This window comes from Myotis yumanensis, unplaced genomic scaffold (assembly GCF_028538775.1).
Source record: "Myotis yumanensis isolate MYYU_CA2020_CCGP unplaced genomic scaffold, mMyoYum1.0.hap1 SCAF_11, whole genome shotgun sequence".
Lineage (NCBI taxonomy): Eukaryota > Metazoa > Chordata > Mammalia > Chiroptera > Vespertilionidae > Myotis > Myotis yumanensis.
Genome location: NW_027223762.1, coordinates 35,038,858 through 35,059,737, shown reverse-complemented (window position 1 = coordinate 35,059,737; position 20,880 = coordinate 35,038,858). Strand labels below are relative to the sequence as shown.

Below are 20,880 nucleotides of genomic sequence, written 5' to 3'. Positions count from 1 at the left end.
CCTGCTGTTACTAGCCATGGGGTACTACAACATCCTAGTCTTTTCTAAACCTTGCCTTTATAAATACCCTTTTGTTGTTGTTATTAATCCTCACCAAGGATATTTTTCCATTGATTTTTATAGGGAGTAGAAGGGAGGGAGGGAGAGGGAGAGAAACATCGATGTGAGAGAGACACATCGATTGGATGCCTCTGTCACATGGCCTGACCATGGCAGGGAACCTGCAATCCAGTGCAAGGGCCAACGCTTTAACCACTGAACAACACTGGCCAGCCAGGGCATAAATAACCTCTTTATTAAACTACTAGAGGCCTGATGCACGAAATTTGTGCAAGGGGTTCGGCCCTCACAGCCGCAGCAGCTTGCCTCAGCTCTCACAGCCCTGGCTTTGTCCACAGAAGGTCATACAGAAGGACATCCAGAAGGTCGTTCGGCTGTCTGGTCTAATTAGTATTTTATGTTTTTATCATTATAGATCCTTAATTACCCAGTTTGATGGTACCACCTTTTTTCTGAATCCTGACTGATCAGGTGATATTGATTTTCAACAAGAAATCTCGGAAACAGTTTATACAATTTTACTATAAATAATATTTATTATGGAGGCATTTCCTTGTGCACAGCATATTTTATGACTAAAACCTTCCCATGTTCCTGAACTGATCCTTGAGGTGAGCTGCTTTCTGTCTCTGCACAAGTGAGAGGGACTGAGAACAGTCATTTCTTCCATCCTGGCAATTAACCCTGGGCATATTTACAAATGAGTAGCTTTCCCTCAAGATGTGGCCAGTCTGTCAGACTAAACTTCAGTCCTGACTACTGGTTTTCAAATTCAGCTCCCTTCGGGGGCTATAGCCTGACCTTAAACCCTAGCCTTGTAAATCTTGCAGATATTTCCCAATGGATTTGTTTTTCCCCCATTGTCTTTCAGTAGCTGGCTGCTTCCTCTGTCACCAAAAATGGATCTCCTTGTCAATGTTTTTGCCCTGATCCTGAACCTAAAAAACTGTCTGTCTCAAAATCCCTTCTGTTATACTACCCCTGTCCATCAGATGGGAATCATATTTGCTGATTCTCTTGGACTTTTCTATTTGGACTGCTAGCCCTTCCTTGGAGCCTATGCCTATTGGGTGACTTTTCCTCCAGCTGTCATTCCTCCTACACAGACTTCTGCCAATAGGATTCTGGAATACTTCATGGCCAAAGTTATATCACTCAGGATCAATACAAACTGAAGAGGAATGAACAATACAGTGTTCAAAATAGAGAGACAAGAAGACACACAAAAAAAGGCAAAATAGACAGAAAGGAAGAAATAGGAAGTGTGCTTTTAGTAAAATACTAAAAACAATGCATTCTAAGCAACCAATAGAGGTATTGGTCAGTTTATTAATGAATTGGCATTTTTAAATCAGCCCTTGTAAGTCAATTCCCTAAGGCTTAATCACTGTAAATGAACATTAAAAAATGTTTTTAAAGCCTGTGGACCAAGATCCTAAAATCAGGACCCTAACAATTCTTGGATTCCAGCATAAAGACTCTGACAAGAAACAATATTAAATGTCCAGAAAAGAGGAGAAAGGTTAAAATTATGGTAATACATAAATTATGGTATTGGGAACCTGATTACTTAGCATTTTATTGATGACCAAGGCTCATCAATAACTACCTCTAGTCATACTGCTAGTTTTGGGGAAACTAGAATTTAAATTGAGGCTTGTTTTTTTAAAAACATATTTTTAAGAAAGCCATGTTATGGTTTGTTGTTTTTTAAAATATATTTTTATTGATTTCAGAGAGAAAGGGAGAGGGAGAGAGAGATAGAAGCATCAGTGATGAGAGAGAATCATTGATTGGCTGCCCCCTATTGGGATGGAGCCCGCAACCCGGCATGTGCCCTTAACCAGAATGGAACCCGGGACCCTCCAGTCCGCAGGCTGACACTCTATCCAGCTAGGGCTAAACTGAGGCTTGTTTAAAAAACTCATAATCTTCTCTACTGCCCTAATATATAAGTATGATAGAATGTCGGGCAGCCCTTAAAATAATACATATGACTCGCCTCTGACCATCATTCTCCATGTGATCTGGAAATCTTTAATCTGAAAGCTTTACCCCGTTTCCAGGCCTCTCGTGGAGGTTTTACTCTTCCACAACTTTGTGATTCTTCTACACTCTCTGGGACTCGAAATGGTAGACTGTTAGAGCAAAGCTATAAACTAATCATCATATATATGATTAGCCAAAGAGAAGATAACTAATTTTATAACACTTTACCAATTGTTTTGAATGTCCTAAAGTCACAAATCAGGGACCCATTTTTTTTTTTACAGGTAATTCACAAAGATTGCCTTAAAAGACTTCCTGTAAACATTTCCACAGACATGTCCTATTGATACCTCAAACCCAAAGACCATATAGTCATCCAAAAGTTGGTTACCAACCTGTACTCCAAACACAAGCTTAAGCTTAGTCACCACCTCCTCAACAATTATCTTAGAGGTTTCACTGTTCACTGAAGTCTCTAGCGGGGGTCTGTGGGACAGGCGGTCCCTCCTCTCGCCCCCACCCCGTCCCCCTCCCCTCCCGCACCGGCCTGCCCAGCCCTTCACTACGCAGGCAATCGCCAGCCCCTGACCCGACCTTTCCGCCTGGGCCTCGCCTCTTCCTCCGTCTCACGCCCGCAGTGGGCCAAGCCTCGGAGAAGAGCCTGCTAGTTAGGGGTGCGAGGACATTGAACCCGCTCCTTCCTCCGGGGCAGGCACTGAGCCCCTCGCTCAGTTCCCAGGCTGAAGCGCCTACTAGGGAATGGGGACGAACTGCCCGGCGCGCAGAGACGATTCTGCGCACGCGCGCGGCTCCGCCCCGCCCTGGCCTCGGAGCGCCGAGCCTGAAGCCCAGTGAGCCAATCAGGGCGCGCCTCGCCGGTACGCCCCCAGCCGCGCCGTGCGCGTGCGTCCTCCTTCAGGGCGGCATTCGAACACAATGGTGGATTTGCCGACGGTCCTTTCACCGCATTCCCGCGAATCGTCACCCATGGAAACGGCCTTCCCCAAGGGGAATTCGAAGCCCCTTCAGACTGAGGGGGAGTGGGGGGCGGGGAAGAGCGAGGAAGGCCTTTTCATTTTAAAGAAAGAAACCTTCACTCGCCGCACCTCCCCTTCTAGCTTCTCAGGATAGAAACGGCTCTCTGCGCTCAGATTAATAGATGTGATAAAGGCAAGAGGTATTTTTCTTTTAAATGGTAAGTTTCTTCGTGAGGTAATGTGGTATCCGTGCGTTACCCAGAATTCCCGAGGGCCCACGAGGCGTGTTTCCGGTCGCCGAGCCCCTTCACCTTACCTCAGCCCCCGAGTGGGTGGAATCCCCGCCGGACTCTATAGTTCCCTTGTATTTTCTGATTCTAAGAAGGAAGCTGCTTTTTAAAAAATGCCTGCTCCCTGCAAAAGTGTACAAAAGTACATAAAACGCATGTAAAAGAAAGTTAAACGCAGCCTCCATCTCGCCATCCAGAAATAATTTAACAGTGATATATAAACTTGGAGACTTGCCATGCATACACGTGACATTTTCTTTTAATAGAAAAATGTGATCCTATTACTAGTATGTTCTCCCAGTAATGTCTCCTATATTTCCACGTAAATTAAAAGATTACACAATCCTTTTTAATGAGTGTGATGGCACTTAATAGATATAAGATGTTCAACCAATCCCAAAATGGTTGGACAGTTTTTCACTTGTATAAACAATACCAGGTGACTATTCATATACATAAGTGTATACATATACCTGATTACTTCCAATAAATTCATAGAAATATAATTGCTGGGTCAAGGGAAATGCACAATTGTAAGATTCTCATGTTACCAGATTCTCCCCTTGAAATGTATTTGCAATAGTCCCCGCTTTATCCATAGTGTTCGGTGCTGAGGATAAGAGTCTGGTAGGAGAGAAGCACACATAAATAGGACATTACAATATCATGTGATAAGTTATGTGATAGGGTTACGTACACTGTGCCATGGAGCACTATGTTCTATGGTGAGGGAAGGACTGAAGATTAAATGCGAAATTAGGCAAGTGAAGTAGGGAGGGAAATAAAAAAAAAGTTCTAACAGTTATTTTCAAAGTGTGCTTCATGGACCAGCAACATTAACATCACCTGAAAACTGGTCAGAAATTCAGATTCTCAGGCCCCACCCCAGACCTACTGAATTAAAAAACTCTGGGTGGGACCTTAGCAATCTGTGTTTTTTGTTGGTGGTGGTTTTTAATCCTCACCTGAGGGTATGGTTGTTTTTTGTTTGTTTGTTTGTTTTTAATATTTTACAGAGAGGAAGGGAGAGGGATAGAGAGTTAGAAACATCGATGAGAGAGAAACATCGATCAGCTGCCTCCTGCACACTCCCCACTGGGGACGTGCCCGCAACCAAGGTACATGCCCTTGACCGGAATCGAACCTGGGACCCTTGAGTCTGCAGGCCGACGCTCTATCCACTGAGCCAAACCGGTTAGGGCTCTATGTATTTTCTTAAAGAACTTCTCACGTAGACTCATAGTAGATCTTATAAACTTTGCAAAACTACATTGTTATAGGATACTTAGGTTAATAGATACCCCTTTATTTAAGTAATATTGAAAAATATTTACATAAATTTTAGTATTGTAAATACCAAGGAAGCCCATATTGATTGACCACATACATTTCAGACACTTCCCTAAATTATTGTCTCCTTTAATCCTCACAATAGTTGAAAGCGGTATTACCTTGACTTTACTGTTGCAGGAACTGAGGGTCTTGGAAGTTAAATGAATTATTCCAAGACAAGTAGTAGGTAGTGAAGATTCAAATCAGAGTATTTGGATTCCATGAACAAGGTTCTTTCTGTCTGTTTGTGCTTACCAAGTCCCAGACATTAGAAATATAAAGATGAAGCCCAGCTGGAGTGGCTCAATAGTTGAGCGTCGACCTATGAACCAATTCCTGGTCAGGGCACATGCTCAGGTTGTGGGCTCCATCCCCAGTAGAGGGTGTACAGGAGGCAGCCAATCAATGATTTTCATCATTGATGTTTCTATCTCTCTCCCTCTCCCTTTCTGAAATCAATGAAAAACACTTTTTTTCACATAAAAATTTAGTTTATTAATCCTCTTATGAAAAATCTGCACAATCATCACAGATAAAGTCACTGAAGAATCTTTACTCCTTTTTGCCAGCACCAACATTGGCCTTTGCAGTCCCCCTGACTTTCTTCATTCTGTTCTTGCGTTCCTTTCTCTGTTTTCTTGAGGTTGTCTTCTCATATAGGCCATGTCTTGTAAGTCTATGTTTAGGTTCGTTTTTCTTTGAGTAATCCAAGGAACCGTAAATCATGCCAAAGCCAGTTGTCTTGCCACCAACATAGTGGGTTCTGAATCCAAACACAAAGATGACATCAGGTGTGGTCTTGTACATTTTGTCTAGTTTTTCCAGAATTTCTGTCTTGGGCACTGTTGCCTTCCCAGGGTGAAGGACGTCAATGCCCATTTGCTTCCGCTGAAGTAGTCTGTTGGTCATGAACTTCCTGGTTTGGATAGTTACTGTGTCATTCATGATGATGGTTGAATTTTAAGCAGCCAGGGAGGAAAAAGCAAAAATATTTTTAAAAAGAAAAGAGGATCCCCTGGCACAGCGCTGACTGAACCTGGGCGCCCGGGCCGGGCGTGGGCCGGCCAGTGGGCCACACGTGGTTCCCTGCTGTCGCCACGTTGGGGGGCGTTTGGGCATGGCCCTGCCAGCGATACCGTGCTGCCTCCCCCGCCACGCTGCACAAAGAACCCAGGCCCCGTTGGCCTTTAAAAGCAACAGCCTGAGATTCAAGGTGTTGTGGAGTTCCATGCCCCGATGTGTGTTTTATGGTGAATGCCTGGTCGGTGCACCCACCTCACCATGTCCCTTCCATTGTTGGTGTCCTGGGCTTAGGGGCTTGGAGGTAGGTGTATCTGAGAATCCAGTGGACTAAGAGAGGGAGGAGAGGGGCCCAGCTGTGAGGTGTGTACACCCAAGAACCATGTCTAAATGGGAGTCTTTTAACCCGGAAAGTTATGAATTGGACAAGAGCTTCTGATTAAGAAGATTTACTGAACTGAAGGGCACTGGCTGCAAAGTGCCCCAAGATGTCCTGCAGAAATTGCTGGAATCCTTACAAGAGAACCACTTCCAAGAAGATGAGCAGTTTCTGGAAGCAGTTATGCCAAGGCTTGGCATTGGGATGAATACTTGTGTCATTCCTTTGAGGCACAGTGGTCTTTCCTTGGTGCAAACCACAGATTATATTTATCATATTGTCGACCCTTATATGATGGGCAGGATAGCATGTACTAATGTACTCGGTGACCTCTATGCAATGTGGGTCACAGAATGTGACAATATGCTGATGCTTCTTGGAATCAGTAATAAAATGACCGATAGGAAAAGGGATAAAGTGATGCCCCTAATTATACAGGGTTTTAAAGATGCAGCAGAGGAGGCAGAAGCGTCTATAACAGGCAGACAAACAGTGGTAAACCCCTGGATTGTTTTAGGAGGAGTGGCTACAACTGTCTGCCAGCCCGATGAATTCTTCATGCCAGATAACGCAGTGCCTGGGGACGTGCTGGTTCTCACAAAGCCCCTGGGGACATAAGTGGCCGTGGCTGTGCACCAGTGGTTGGATATTCTTGAAAAGTGGAATAAAATTAAACTAGTGGTCACTCAAGAAGATGTGGAGTTGGCATACCAGGAGGCAATGATGAATATGGCAAGGCTCAACAGAACAGCTACTGGACTCGTGCACACGTTCAGTGCCACGCTGCCACTGATATCACTGGCTTTGGAATTCTGGGCCATGCACAGAACCTAGCTAAACAGCAGAGGAACGAGGTGTCCTTTGTGATTCACAACCTCCCTGTCCTGGCCAAGATGGCTGCTGTGAGCAAGGCCTGGGGAAACATGTTTGGCCTCATGCATGGGACCTGCCTGGAGACATCAGGAGGCCTTCTAATCTGTTTACCATGTGAGCAAGCAGCTCGGTTCTGTGCAGAGATAAAGTCTCCCAAATATGGTGGAGGTCACCAAGCATGGATTATAGGTATCGTAGAGAAGGGCAATTGTACAGCCAGAATCATAGACAAACCCTGGATCATCAAAGTCGCACCACAGGTGGCCACTCAAAATGTGAATCCCACACCTGGTGCCACCTTTTAATCTAGACCGAAATAGCTATTTGTTTTGTTTTTAAATAGATCTATTTCCTTTATCATTTCAATTAAAGACTATAAACAACAAAAAATCTCATTGTGTCTACACATCTGGTGACCTGAGGTCTATTTGTGAGTGGATGCAATTAATAAGATAAAATCTATTGCCTTTTTTTTTAAAAAAAATCTTTATTCAGATTATTACAGATATTCCTCTTTTCCCCCCCCCATAGCTCCCCTCTACCTGGTTCCCACCCCACCCTTCCTGTTACATTAACTGAAGATACACCTAATCTTGAGGCAGCTTCTGAGTTGATAATTATATTGTTATCCAATACTGTTGATTCATTTTGAATCTTTAGACACATCTCTTGCCACATCGGCTCTTTTTAAAGGTGCTTTCACATAGCACAGACATTACCAGTCGTAGTGTCAAGTTGCAGTTTGTGCCTTTCATTTTATGTATATTTATCATCAGTTTGATCTTTTTTAAGTGTCTTGAAAGGTATTCTGGAAAGATGGAATTGGTGACACAGTGGTATCCCAGTAGCAAGAAGGTTGCATGATTCTTTTGAGTTTTTGATTTTTAAAGCCTCGTCTTCTAATTCAAGAGTATCTCTTTGACCCAGGATGTTTCCCAATATGCATTCAGTTAAGGCAGGTGCTTAACTCTGCATGGAAAGCACTTAGAAGATAAAAAGGAAATTTTTTTTTTTTGTAGCCTTCCTAATATTTACAGTAATATCATTAACTGCTTTCTTTTTTTTTTTTTTTTTCAAATATATTTTATTGATTTTTTTACAGAGAGGAAGGGAGAGAGATAGAGAGTTAGAAGCATCGATGAAAGAGAAACATCGATCAGGTGCCTCCTGCACATCTCCTACTGGGGATGTGCCCGCAACCCAGGTACATGCCCTTGACCGGAATCGAACCTGGGACCTTTCAGTCCGCAGGCCGACGCTCTATCCACTGAGCCAAACCGGTTTTGGCCATTAACTGCTTTCTTTATCAATAGCAAAAACAGAATATTTTTTGCAATGTAATTAGATGTTCTATAGTGCAACAAGAAATTGCCGTCTAAAAGGGGGGAGGGTTCATATATAATATTCATTTACAATTCAATATATAATTACACAATTTTTAAATAAAATCAATAATAAAGACTGTTCTATGGATGGTAGTGCTTAATACATTTTATATTTTGTATAGTGATCTCAGGCCTTTTGTTTTCTTAAAATCAGCTATTTAACCTAATTCTGAGCATTACTTTGTCCTTTGTGCCAGAACTATTTTGTGCAGGTTTTTTGTGATGTGTTAAAAATCTGCATTGCCAACATTGCAGCTCGAACTTAAACTTGTTATTCAAGTAAATATTTAATTTTTTTGCTCTTGTATAATCAGATTCCCCTTTTAGTATTATTTTAGAAGCATTGGGAGGGTTTTGGCTAAAGTACAATTTATTGGGGAAAACTAAATTTTAGTTTTATAAAACTTTTAAGTCTTTCACGGGACCTATATTTTCTTGAGTTAAATTTCGTAGTTCTAGAAAAAATAGGCAATCTAAAAAGGTGTTTATCTGTGTTACTTAGAAGCAGAGGCTTCCTTATATTATAACCTACTAAGTGATCTGGAGGGATTCCTGTCATTAAGCACAAGTACACTGACCCCTCAAATGTCTGCATAAGAGAACAAGCACCACATCGCTGCAAGTTTCCAAATGCTTCCTACATACAGGCCCCAAAACCATGTGAACTGATCAACTTCTTGTCAAAGGAAACCGCCACTGGGGAGAGAAAGACCTGGAAGAGGCTTTACCATGGACACTCCCCCTTTCGGGAGCCCAAGAGCAGCCTGTCTGGCATGTCTCACTGGAGCTCAAGTCATAGAATGTGTACAGTACCTGAGAGGCTGCTACAGAACTGAAGTTAATTGGACATTTTATAGGGATTTATACAGATGTCGATCCTCAAAAACCACAAACCAGTATTCTGCAAAATTAAATGTGCTGGAAACCTCTGAAAAAAAAAGAGAAAGAAAGAAAGGAAGGAAGGAAGGAAGGGAAGGAAGGAAGGAAGGAAGGAAGGAAGGAAGGAAGGAAGGAAGGAAGAAAGAAAATAAATATAAAGATGAATAAGGCTCAGTTCCTGCCCTCTACAAGCTTAGAAGCCAGCTAGTCAATTAGAAATGTGAACAATTGAAATAAGTTCTAAACTTCTTTGTGTACTAGAGTAGCTTAAGCTGTAGCTTAAGATAGACATCACATTCCAGATCTTTTTCTCCATTTAGCATTATATTTATTTTACTTTTCAAGTACTTTTATAGTACTATTCTTTCATTTCTTTATAAATATTAACATATAGTTCTCATTTAACAACACTATGAGGTAGTTACTATTACATCTCCATTTTACAGATGAAAAAGTAAGGTCCATGCAGGTTAAATAGCTTACTCTAAGTCACACAGCTAGTAAATAGCAATGCTGGGATTCATATCCAAATAGTCTGGTTTAAGAGTCTATATTTCTGCCACTAGATTATGTTGCTTCTAAACCTTTCTAGACTAGACTGTCACAATTTTTGGAGCACTAAAACACGATAGTATTTTTTATGTATTAATCCTGTAAATCAAAAGCATAAATAAATGTGATGGGCTGTTTTAACCCAGGGATATTTTCTAAGCATGGACCTTTTTGACAGGACCAAATATCAAGGAACATTTGATATGGACCAAATGCCTTTGTGGACAGAACCAAATGTACTAAAAAGTACCCAATAACTAATAAGTGACAGAGAAAAAATTTAATCCAGATCTTTCTGGCTGCAATAGCCTTATTCTGGCCACTGTATTTGTTGAGGCAAGGTAGGCTAGACAAAAGAAAAAGATACTGAGAAAAATTTAATTGTATCTGTCCACAATGCCAAGTCCATGTCTTATACATAAGTACTCAAAAATTAATAATGACACAGCCTATATAATAAAGAGGTAATATGCAAATTAACCCTCACACCCTCGCAAAGATGGCTGCCTACCACCAGGCCAGCAGGGGGGTTAGTGAGGGATGACCAAACGACTGAACAAGCAGGCTGCGTGGGGCAACCAGGCTACCAGGGAGATTAGTGAGGGACAACCAAACGACTGAACAGGCTGCGTGGGGCGACCAGGCTGGCGGGAGGGGGGACAGTAAGGGGTGTACAGGCCGGCAGGGGGCAGTTAAGAGCAACCAGGCTGGCAGGGAGGGGGCAGTTGGGAGTGACCTAGCCAGCAGCTGGAGGCAGTTAGGGGCGGCCAGGCCAGCAGGGGGGGGCAGTTAGGGGCGATCAGGCTGGCATGCAGAGGCAGTGAGGGGTGATCAGGCCAGCAGGGGGGCAGTTAGGGGCGACCAGGCAGGCAGGCAGGTGAGCGATTAGGAGCCAGTAGTCCAGGATTGTGAGAGGGATGTCCGACTGCCGGTTTAGGCCCGATCCTCAGGATCGGGCCTAAACCGGCAGTCGGACATCCCCCAAGGGGTCCCGGATTGGAGAGGGTGCAGGCTGGGCTGAGGGGGACCCCCCCCCCCCGCCATGCACGAATTTCATGCACCGGGCCTCTAGTGTATAATAAACTATAATTTCCAATTGGAACATTTATCTTGGCTAACTAAAGCAATAGGAAATTCTACTTCTTCTTCTTTTAAACACAAAAAATAATTTGCCTATTTTCCATCCTCCCCATATCTAAAAGTAATTCACAAGAATGGATGTTAGGCCTGGCCAGCGTGGCTCAGTGGGTGAACATTGACCTATGAACCAGCAGGTCACAGTTTGATGCCCGGTCAGGGCACATGCCCGGGTTGCGGGCTCAATCCCTAGTGTGGGGTATGCAGGAAGTAGCTGATCAATGATTCTCTCTCATCACTGATGTTTCTATCTCTCTTTTCCTCTCCCTTCCTCTCTGAAATCAATAAAAATATATTTTGGGGAAAAAAGCTTCTTAGATAATTCTAATGTGTTGACAAGGTTGAGAAAAATTGACAAGCATATACGTGGCTGGCACAAAGTAAATACCCAATAAATGGTAACTTCAAATAATTGGGGGGGGGGGGGGAGTAATAGAAAGCTTCTAGACAGGTAGATTCAACTTGAAGCAAATGAGGCTCAACTTTCAGGACTCCTTCTAAGGCCCAGTGAGGTTTCCTTGGCATGAGGGAAAAATGTTAGCAGCCCCTGCCGGTGCTGGAGTGCTGCCCCACCTGGAGTCACCTGTCTATGCCATCTAATTCTCTTTTTTACTTCCCTATTTTCTTTGTTCTGACTGCAAAATACACTTCAGATCATGGAAGAGATCAGCCATATTTCAGACAGGATAAAAATTATTTCTATGAGAAGATCTTAGTATATGCCATCAATAGATAATTTTAGTTGTTTTATTTTACTGTTGTTGAAAACAATACCCAAAGATGATATGATCTGCCTCAAGAAACAGATTAGCAAATAGTTACAGTAGCAGCACAGTAGTGGAATCCACGTCTTGTCTTACACTCCTGTGCCTCAGCACACTGATACATCTCCCGAGTGGTGAGACAGATCTGTGCTGGATGATCATGCATAAACGCCAGAGGATGGTGCTACTGACCTTTAAAAACTTGCCTCATTCCTTGTGTAATTGATATAGCCTCAGGCCTTACTAGCTTGTGATCTCAGAACAAGGCCATCTGCTTTATATCCAAACCACAGTCTTGAGCCTAAGGAGCTGGAAGACCATTCCTCTGCTGGATCCTCATGCTCATCCCCACCTCCTCCAAATCCAAGGAACACTTAGGTGTTCCTTGTCATCTCCATCAGTCCCTGACTTGCATAGGCATCCTCCAAGGCCCTGGGAGAAGTACTAGTAGTGTATTCAGATGGGTGTCTGTTTTTGTAAAATTTGTAAATATTTTCATCGCAATCAATTAAGATCTTTATTTCTACTACTGTTTCCTCTCTCCCTATCTATAGTGGTATTGGGTGGTTATGGGCCCTTTTATAGGATCTGGTGAAGAGGAAGGTAAAATATTAAAAAGGAAGTTAGAAATATACTATTTTTAACAGCTTTAATGTCAGGTATTTTTGGCATATTATTATTATTTTGTTGTTAATTCTCACCCAAAGATATTTTTCCATTGATTTCTTTTCTGTTTTGTTAATCCTCACCCAAGGATATTTTTTCATTGATTTTTAGGGAGAGTGGAAGAGAGAGGGAAAGACAGAAACAACAATTGGTTGCCTCCTGCACAAGCCCTGACCAGGGCCCCAGCTGAGGAGGAACCTGCAACCAAGGTACGTGCCCTTGACCGGAATCAGACCCAGGACCCTTTGGTACCCAGGCCGACGCTCTATCCTTTGAGCCTAACTGGCTAGGGCTCCATTGATTTCTTTTTGTTTGTTTTTTTATTTTATATTTTTCAATATACAAAATAAATCTATTACCAGATTGTAGATACAAAATAATTAGCCATTTACATGCAGTAAACATTAATATTTCAATAAAAATGATTTAAAATATAATATTACATGCAATTAATATTTCAAGAAAAAAAGATTTTAAATATAATAATATTACCAAAACTGTGCTAACTTAATATAATATCACAAATGTTATAGGAAATATTAAAAATCTGCAAATAACAAGATTACTTCTATTATATTCTAAAATATTTTTTTCTCTGGCTCTATTTTTGTTCATCAGTTTATGTTGTTCATTATATTCCACAAATGAGTGAGATCATGTGATATTTATCTTTCTCCGACTAGCTTATTTCGCTTAGCATAATGCTCTCCAGGTCCATCCATGCTGTTGTAAATGGTTAAGAGTTCCTTCTTTTTTATAGCAGTGTAGTAGTCCATTGTGTAGATGCCACCATTTTTAATCCCCCTCCATTGATTTCTTAGAGAGAGTTGAAGGGAAGGGGAAGAGATAGAAAGAAAGTAACATTGATGTGAGAGAGACGCATCAATTGGTTGCCTCCTGCATGTGCCCCACCAAGGCCAGGGATCAAGCCTGCAACCAAGGTACATGCCCTTGATGGGAATCGAACTGGGACCCTTCAGTCTGTGGGTGGATGCTCTATCCACTGAGCAAAACTGGCCAGAGCTGACATACATTATTGATAATACTATAAAAGGCACATATTTAAAGTGTATAATTTGTTAAGTTTGACTTATCTATAGCCTGAGAAACCATCACCAAATTTAAGATAATTAATAGACCCATCACCGTCAAAGTTTTCCTCATGTCTCTTTGTAATTCCTCCTTCCTGCCCTCACCCTAGCCCCAGCCAACCACTGATCTGCTTTCTGTCAGTATAGCTTAGTTTCCATTTTCTATAAATGGAATCATACAATATGTACTCCTTTTTGACTGGCTTTTTTCACTGAACATAGTTATTTTGGGATTGATCCATGTTGTGGGTATCAACAGTTCCTTCCATTTTATTGTTAAATAGGGTTTCATTTTATGGATGTGCTGTAATTTCCCTATCCAACTGTTGTTGAGAGATGTTTGGATTGTTTCCAGTTTGGGGCTCTTAAAAACAAAGCTGCTATGAACATTTGTGTATAAGTTTTTGTATGGAGATATGCATTTGTTTCTTCTAAATACCTAGAAGTAGAGTGACTGGTCAGATGTATTTTATATTCCCACTAGCAATGTATGAAAGTTCCAGTTGATTCATATTCTTGCTCATACTTAGTATGGCCAGTCTTTTATTTTATCATTCTAATAAGGGTGGCAGAATATCGCTATGATTTTAATTTACATTTCCCTAGTGGCTAATGATGAAGAGTATCTTTTCATGTGCTTATTTGCCATCTCTTTATCTTCTCTATGAAATGTCTTTTCAAATCTTTTGCCCATTAAAAAATTTTTTTGTGTTGTTTTCTTAGTGTTGAGTTTGAGAGAGTTTTTTACGTATTCTGAATATTCCCAGATGTGGTTTGGTTCCATATGTCCGGGATAAAGCAATCATCCTGGATGACAGAGTATTTCCAAAGCTGATTCCTGAGTCTTGAAGTGTTAGATAAGCCCCCACCTTACCCTGCAATGTAGTCCTTACAGCAAAACCACTCTGTATGGGGAGAACACTCCCTGTATTTCTCCTTTACTCTCACACCACTACCATACTTCACTATACTCTGATACCATATGTGTGTTTTCCACACATCAAGCAATTATCCAACACCAGCTGGGTGTCCCACAATTTAACTCAATTCTGACACTATCTACCTGGAGATAGTATCAGATCCAACAGGTTGAAGGTTCATTCTCTGCCCCTTACCACTCTCAGATGCCAGTTACAAGTCCCAGGTGGTTGCCTATACTTCTGACCAATTGCTATAAGTTGGGGTTCCCATTACCTCCTTCTTGGGTTGGATAAATTTTTAGAATTGCTCACAGTACTCAGGAAAAACACTTACCTTATATTTACCAGTTTATTATAAAAGGATACAGATGAACACCCAGATGGAAAAGATGTATAAGGCAAGGTGTGGGGGAAGGGGCACAGAGCTTTCATGTCCTTGCCAGGTGCATCACCCTTCCATTACCTCCATCCTTTGTGTCTTCAACCTGGAAGCTTTCTGAATCTCATACTTTTGGGATTTTTATGGAGGCTTCCTCCGGGAGGTATGATTGACCATTAACTCAGTTTCTAGCCTAGCCGTGGGCAAACTACGGCCCTCAGGCCGGATTCGGCCCGTTTGAAATGAATAAAGCTAAAAAAAAAAAAAAAAAAAAGACCGTACCCTTTTATGTAATGATGTTTACTTTGAATTTATATTAGTTCACACAAACACTCCATCCATGCTTTTGTTCCGGGTCTCCAATCCAGTTTAAGAACCCATTGTGGCCCTCGAGTCAAAAAGTTTGCCCACCCCTGTATCTAGCCTCTATCCCCTTTCTGGAGGATGGGAGTGAGACTCAAAGTTCCAGGCTTGGCTTGGTCTTTCTGGTGATCAGTGCTCATTCAGGAGCCCACCAAATATTGCTTCATTAAAACAAAAAGACTCCTATTACTTAGAAAATTACGAGGATTTTAGGAGTGTTGTGCCAAGAACTAGGGGCAGAGACTAATATATACACTTTTTATTATTTCATGCTCTAAGTCCTTTCACAGCTTTTCTTCTAGCCTGGGGGTAGAAGTTCAGACCTACACATTATCCTGCTTACTGTCTAGTCTTACAATTTCTCACGAGCCAGATGTATTTCTCTATCTACAGTTGTCTTCACAGTTGTCTCCACAGACAATTGATGGATACCTGCTTGTTGTTTGCATTTTTCAGGTTTCATTTTGGCAACTTTTTCCCCTCCCAGAGACAGAACAGTTATAGTAAACACACTGATTCAGCTTCTCAAAACACTAAATTTATTTATCCAATGGACATTGAGATATTTATAGTATATGTATATATGTATGTATGTATATATCAATAAGGGACATCTGCAACTCTCCTTTCTAAACAACTGTTTGAAGGGAGTTGGGAGCTCTCTGGATCAATAAGCAAGCATTTTGGAGGTTTCTAGTTCTCCTAGATTGTGTTAGCCTTGCATCTAACCATTTCAAGACACTGGTAAAACTCTGATAGAGGAGTAATGTAGTGACCCTAAATAGAGTAAGAAAAATGGGTGGCAGCCCTAGCTGGTTTGGCTCAGTGGATAGAGCGTCAGCCTGCAGACTGAAGAGTCCCAGGTTCGATTCTGGTCAAGGGCACATGCCCGGGTTGTGGGCTTGATCCCTGGTAGGGTGTGCAGGAGGCAGCCAATCAATGATTCTCTCTTATCATTGATGTTTCTATCTCTCCCTCTCCCTTCCTCTCTGAAATCAATAAAAATACATTTTAAAAAAAGTGGGTGGCAGAATGTTCTTTCCATCTTACACTTTCCCCTGCTGCTATACTCTTTAGTTACACAAAAACAAAGGTCTTACATAGGAGCATAGAGTAGGAAAATTCATGGAAACTAGTGCTAAAATTATGTGAAGATCATCTACGGTTGATCCAAGACAGGAGGCCACAGAGCAGAGAGGGTGCTAAAGGAAGACATGGCTCTTGGAACTGACAGTGGCATGAAGACTAATTCTATCTCTGCATCCTGGGAATATGACAATATTTTCCTAAGTTTTATATTTTCTTTTTTTTTTCATAAACTCCTTTTTTGTTTATACTACTGCTCTGCTCAAATTAAAAAATTCTTTAAATCATTTTTCATCAGACTTTATTGAAGGATCTTGGAAAACTAAAACCAAGTCAGCCAAAGGAATTTAAAATATCAGAGTATACCAACTATATGTAGAAAATTTTTAAAATCACAGCTGTTTGGGGAACATTTATTATAAGATCAAAAAAGCATTAAACTCTTCAACATCCTCTGCCTTCCTTACCATATTCAATATAGCACTGTCATCACCATCATCACATAAGTATTGCTCTTACTGCCCTAGCTGGTTTGGCTCAGTGGATAGAGTGTCAGCCTGAGGACTGAAAGGTCCTAGGTTCAAATCCAGTGAGGGGCACATGCCCAGGTTGTGATCCCCAGTGGAGGGCGTGCAGGAGGCAGCCAATCAGTGATCCTCTCTCATCATTGATGTTTCTATCTCTTTTCCCTCTCCCTTCCTCTCTGAAATCAATAAAAATATATTTAAAAGTAGATTGCTCTTATCAGCATTAACCATCTGCTAGACACCAAAGTACATGCTTTATACATTATCTCTTTCAATACCTCAGAACCTTCCTATCTATATGTTTGATATTATCATCCTCTTTCATGGGTTAAAAAACAGAGGCACAGAAAAATTAATTTGATCACAGTCACAAACTAGTAAATGGTGAATTTAAAAATTAAATACATTTAACCTCAGAGCCAGTCTTATAACTGGCTCACCATATTCACTCCTTCATTCAATAACTGAAATTTTTAGAAGCAGATTTACCATGAACTAGTGAAATGTAAGTTTCAGGCTCCGTCATTTATATAAGCCCCTTCCAGAGCCTTGGGAGTGGGGGTCCCTAGTGATGTGTTCACATGGCAATATGTCTTTGTAAAATTAGCAATTATGTAAGACTGCTGTCTCCTCAGTCCAACTCCTCCTCCATCACACTTACTCTTACCAGTACATCATGGGGAATTGGAGTGACTGTTGTCATTTTGGGGATTATGCTGAATTTGGGGTTAGGGGATTAAATTTGGGTTTTGTGTGATATTTCATGTAGTTCACATCCTCTGCCTTCCTTACCATATTCAATATAGCACTGTCATCACCATCATCACATAAATATTGTGTACAGTAAGCGATTGCTGTCTAAGATGGTGTACAAATAGCTTTTAGTAATACTCTCACCACTGATTGTACCAACTCATCTGATATTGTAATAAACTAAAGGAATTAAAAAGTGGTGGTGGTGGGGGGGAGAAAATGGAGAGAATTAGAGCAAAAATCACTTTTTAACATTTTAAGTTCTGATAAGTTGCCAAAAGTATTGGGGATTTTTTAGAACAAGGGCTTCATCCTGAGGGTCTTGACCTATTAGTGTTTAGTGAAATCAGTTTAGTGGCTGAATTTATTTAATAGAATAAAAAATATATCAGATTGTGTTGCCATAGGGTAAAAGACTAAGTATTGTTAGGGAAAGCTTTGTATGTACATTGTCACAATATAAAATGTTTGGGGTTTTTTTAATATGGACCATGGTAAAAAAAAATTAACTAGGGTTGGTGACAAAGTGCCTAAACAGAATAAGAATATAACATTCAGCAGACTATGTATTTAGGAGGAATAAACCTGGGGACATAAGTATAATTGTTTGGAGTTGAGGGAAAAGAAGTGAGGAGGATTGCCACAGTTGGGCCAGCCCTTTCATGATGCACAGAGGAGGAGAAGCTCAGAGCGCATGTGGTAAGGCCAGAAATCAAGACCTGGAGATCTCTACAGCAGAGATGGGGAACCTTTTTTCTACCAAGGGCCGTTTGGATATTTATAACATCATTTGCAGGCCATACAAAATTATCAACTTAAAAATTAGCCTGCTGTATTTCGTCAAACATTTCATTAACTGGCCCCTAATGCCTAGGCAGGGCCAGAGCAAATGATTTTGTGGGCCTTATATGGCCCGTGGCCAAACATTCCCCACCCCTGCTCTACAGAATGGGTTGAAGACCCAGGAACCTGGGAAGCCTCTCATTGGGTGGATATTCAACCTGAGCTTTGTGATAGAATCCAACTGGAGCTGATAGGGACAGGGTTGCAAGGAGTCAAGCTGGGTCAGGGATATCACTGGCCTTGAGAAAGATCAAGGATTTTTGACTTTCAAGTTCATTGAACTCCAATTACAAGTGTAGTTGGTTTTATTCAGTGCTAAATTTTGAAGTAGAGGGTTGAGGGAATGTGTCTAGAGTCCATTGCGAGTGAGTAGAAAAACACTGGGGAGACTGGAACTGGTACTTACTGAGTTACAGAGTATCCTATAGGGTGGGAATAGGCAAGGATGATACAACAGGTTTGGGAAGTCGTTGCTATTACGTTTGTCTTCAGAGTATAACTGGCCTTTACTGCAAAAGAAATTAAGATTCATTAAAAATTTTGCATTGATTTTTGTGTATATGTGTGGGCGTCAATGCTCATATGTTGCAAACTTGAGTAAAATGTTTTTGGAAGTGTATATCACAATACAAATGTCAAATATTCTTATTCATTCTGAAAATTACCAGTGGCCAATGTCATTGAAGCTGATAGAGGGCAGCATGGTCTTGTCATTTTAGCAACAGATCCTGAGATCTTAAAGAGCTGTGATTTCAGAAGCAGACCAATTATTTCAGTGACACTCATTAGGGTTCAACACTGCACTGGAACAGTGTGCTATAACAGTTATGGCATAATGGAAGGTCTGGAGTCATTCATGCACTAGATTCCTGGCTTGGCTAGTTATAGCCATGTGCTTTTGGGAAAATTAAACTTACTAGGATCAGGCTCAGGTTTCTCTTCTGTAAATGGGAACAATAGTAGCTAACTCAGAAGGTTATTGTAAAGATAAAATGAGATGGAGCTCATTAAGTATCTATAACAGTGTCTGGCATGTAGCATGTGCAATAAATAAGTTGTTATTACTATCTGCCCCACTGAGTATGATGTATTCTCTCCATAGTGGTAAGTAGAATATAAAAATATTCATAGTAGTAAGTCAAATATAGAAATAGAAATCTTTTTCTATTGCACTAGGCATTCTAAGATAGATATGTATGCAGGATAACCTAGTTTTTGACACGTGCAGCATCATTCAGATGCAATTTCCTTGAGTCAGTCTATCAGGCTCCTTTACTTTGGGGGTTCTAACATCTAGGTTCCTGCAGCCTCTTGAGGCTGACATTTTGAGGAATCAGCCAAGTAGGAATCAGGCCTGCTGAAACCTGTTCTGCCCTCTAACTCTGCATTTGCTATCTCCACAGCTAGGTTGCCCTTCCAGGCGCCCTAACTTCCAACTGATCTGACTACAGGTCTGTCCCTGGTGCCATGAAAATTGCCCAGAGCTTCCAAAGTCAGATGCTGGCACCCCCATCTTACCGCTCAGATCAGACCATCCCTTGGATGCCATTGCCTGGGTGAAGTTTAGCCACTCTGAGCCTGGATGTTAAGATTTCTATGCATTTTCCCAGCTAACAGAGGGTCTACCTTTTCTAAACATTGTTTTCTTACTACTTTCTTCTCCCAGGCTATATTTCCTACCTACCCTCAACCCATCCTCGAATGCTACATGACATGCATAAGTACCTAGTATGTAGAGGATATTTACTAAATATTTGTTGAATAAATTATGTTTATGTTAATGACTAGGGGCCCGGTGCACGAATTCATGCACAGGTAGGGTCCCTCGGCCTGGCCGGTGATTGGGACCATGGGGAGGGGGCGTGGCCTGCTGGGGGGAGGGACCACAGGAGGTTGGCCCCAGCAGCAAGCTAACCAACGGCCGATTTCAGGAGGAATCGGCTCCCTCCTCCCTCCTGTCTGGGTCTGGAGTGCAGGTGAACCAGATTTGGGGCTGTCAAGGCCCCAGCAGCAAGGTCTGGGTCAGTGCATGTCATAGCTACTGGCCAGTCATGCAGCCATTCCGGTCATTCAGTCGTAATGGTCGCTTAGGCTAATATATATATATATATATATATATATATATATAGAGAGAGAGAGAGAGAGAGAGAGAGAGAGAGAGAGAGAGAGAGAGAGATATTCAGCTGGTATGAGCACAAGGGTAGGTAGTTGTATAAGTAACTGTATATTTAATACTCAACACCAGGCTTTATATTGATGTCTTTCTAGTCATGTTGATTGTCTGAAACTCATTCTCTAATATATCAGTATTTCTCAGGAAAGGTGATGAGAACAACATTCCCGATAGAACTTTATTTGTGCCCTTTATACTTGAGTCAGTTATGCTCTGCAACAGCTATTTCAAACTTTAACATGTCAAACTTCTCAAAGCTCTGATCACTCCTTTATACCCTCTCATTGGCAATAGCAAACCTCACCTCCTACATTATAGAGGAAATAGAAACTTCATTTTTTTCAATATAAAACATGTAAGCCTACTTTCCTTTTCCTGTTGTTACCATAGAGAACCTATCCTTATTCTCTTTAATGTTAATCTCTCTTCTGATTTAGATTCC

The 20,880-nt window shown here is 41.4% G+C and overlaps 1 protein-coding gene and 2 pseudogenes across 2 annotated transcripts in view; 1 reads left to right on the top strand and 2 right to left on the bottom strand.

Annotated features, from left to right (window-relative positions):
• Window positions 1-2,814, bottom strand: part of COMMD1 (copper metabolism domain containing 1) — a 171,768-nt gene extending 168,954 nt beyond the window's left edge. For both annotated transcript variants that reach the window (XM_070429310.1, XM_070429309.1), the window contains exon 1: window positions 2,644-2,814. The gene's annotated coding sequence lies outside the window, so the exon portion shown is untranslated. The remainder of the gene's footprint in view (window positions 1-2,643) is intronic.
• Window positions 2,815-5,200: 2,386 nt separating this feature from the next.
• Window positions 5,201-5,593, bottom strand: LOC139019431 (small ribosomal subunit protein eS24 pseudogene; annotated as a pseudogene).
• A 457-nt stretch (window positions 5,594-6,050) lies between these two features.
• Window positions 6,051-7,225, top strand: LOC139019640 (selenide, water dikinase 1 pseudogene; annotated as a pseudogene).
• Window positions 7,226-20,880: the final 13,655 nt, after the last annotated feature.